The sequence below is a fragment of the Hipposideros armiger genome, unplaced genomic scaffold, assembly GCF_001890085.2.
Source record: "Hipposideros armiger isolate ML-2016 unplaced genomic scaffold, ASM189008v1 scaffold_4, whole genome shotgun sequence".
NCBI classification, from domain to species: domain Eukaryota; kingdom Metazoa; phylum Chordata; class Mammalia; order Chiroptera; family Hipposideridae; genus Hipposideros; species Hipposideros armiger.
Genome location: NW_017731354.1, coordinates 4,678,686 through 4,680,899, shown reverse-complemented (window position 1 = coordinate 4,680,899; position 2,214 = coordinate 4,678,686).

Sequence of the window (2,214 nt, the reverse complement as noted above, 5' to 3'; positions counted from 1 at the left end):
CTGTAAAAGACGACATACAAACAGAAAGAAACAAAATGTCCCTTGAAACACAGAAAGGGACAGACAGACAGGGGGAAATATAGAGACAGACACAGACCAAGGGAGAGCAGGCCAAGGGTGACAAGCCCCAGCTGGGTCCCTTTGCCTCCTCCCATTTGTCTGAAAGCGCGGACCCCCTTCAGAGGCTGTGTTTGGAAAAAGTTCCCTCTTGCCGCCACACACAGCAGCCCTCCCCCAGCAGGCACTCACACATACGTGTGCACAATCTCTCTCTCTATCTCTCTCACACACACACACACACACACACACACACACACACACTCACCATATCCAGAGTCACATTCCCATCCCCCAAACCCAGGATCATTCCCACCCCCATTTCATGTCCTCCTTGTGTCACCTGTATTTGAAACTATTTTCCTCCAGTGTGCAGAGCACATGCGGTTTCTTAACGGGCTTTGCATTTCTTAGTTTGAGTTTCAAAGACAACAAGAACTTGGGTCTGTTTTTCTCGGGGCCCCCTTCGCTCAGGTTTGCATGCACCCATGTGCTGAGACCGTGTTCAGCAGGGCCCATGCACTGGCTCAGCTGCTCCGCCACCAACATTTCTCTCTCATGTCTGGCTCCTGGGATTCTGCAGTAGAGTTAGGCCGAGGCTGGTTCCATGGGGAGCCTGCGACCTGGGGTACCACAGTGAGGCTCGGCCAATAAGGTGTGGTAGACACTGCCTACAAGCCAAAACCTAGGAATCAGCCCTTCCTTCCAGCTGTCTTCAGATGGGGCTGCCTGGGCACCTCTGTGACCCCTCACTCACCTCCATCCCAATCCCCGACGTCGTTGGCTGTGACATTGGGATGCCGGGGGTGGAAGCACTTTGTTAGCTCCAGACTGGCCTCTGCCAGGCTCAGGAATGCCAGATCTGGGGAGGTCGGATGACAGTAGCGATTGCCAACATGGAGGAGTCCTCCCGTGTGCTAAACACTGAATTCTATTCACTCCTCACCATAACCCCGCCAGGCAGCTACCAGCACTGTCCCATTGTACAGATGCGGAAACTGAGGCTCAGAAAGGTGGAGTCGTTTGCCCAAAGTTGCCTTGCTCTGGCTCTGAAACCCACGCTCCTAAACAGTCTGCGTTCCAGTGACCCGTTTGCACTGGGGGTTTCTCTCCTCGGTGACTGTCCCCAGCAAGAGCGGGGGCTGGTCCCCAGAGGGAAGCACGGCCCCCACGCGCTACTTGTCTTCTTGGAGGTGCTTGTAAACAGCGTGCCTTTTCAACATGTGTTCATGGCTGTTATCTTATTTGGTCCCCAGGAAATCCCCTCGGGGTCAGTCAGGCTTCTCTGTCCACTTGAAAGATGGGGAGACTGAAGCCCAGACAGGGGCACCCTCTGAAGAGAAGGACAACCTTGGGCCTGGAAAGGAGCTTCTGTGTCCAAACCTCTGGGAGATGGTTTCCTCTGTGCTGTCCCCAAACCTACTTTTTGTTTGTTTGTTTGTTTGTTTTTAAGGAACATGTTTCTAAGAATCTGGGTTGGGTCATGCTGAGGCCAGGCCTTGCCCCAGCCCATCGGCAGGCCTCCACGGTGCTGCTGGGGGTGGGAGGCTGGTTTCTGTGTTGGGGCTGACCTCGAGTTCATGTCCTCTTCCCAGTAGGCTGCAGGCTCCGTGGGGCAGGGAGCGGGTGTGTCTTGGTCAACACATCCTCTCCTTGGGGCTCGGGGCAAGCTGTCCTCTCCGTCCCCCACCTCACCTAGTGCATTCCCACTCACCTTTGACGTCTCAGCTTAAAACATCGCCTTTCCTGAGCTACGGTAAGATTTCCGAGAAAGGAGCCCTTTTGGGGCACTGGTGCTCAGCAGCCATTGGGGTCACCAGTGCCACCTGCTCAGAGCTCCTGCACAAAGACCCTGGGGCTCCAAATGGACAGGGAATCTGGGCTCCAGGGGTCCTCAGGCTTGTGAGCTCTTGTCACTGAAAATAGCCACCCAGTCAACGGGCTGTGAGCATCTGCTGAAGGCAAGTCCTGGGAGATATAACGCTGGGGCGGGGGCAGGATTCCTGCACTTAGAAAACAACAGGGCAGAAATAAAACATCCCCATGGGCAGATGTGTTTACAGAAGAAAGGACCAGAGGGATAGATGTCAAGATGTTCACGTGATAAGTGACATTTTTTAAATTTGTTGACTACATATTATAAAATAAATGTGCATT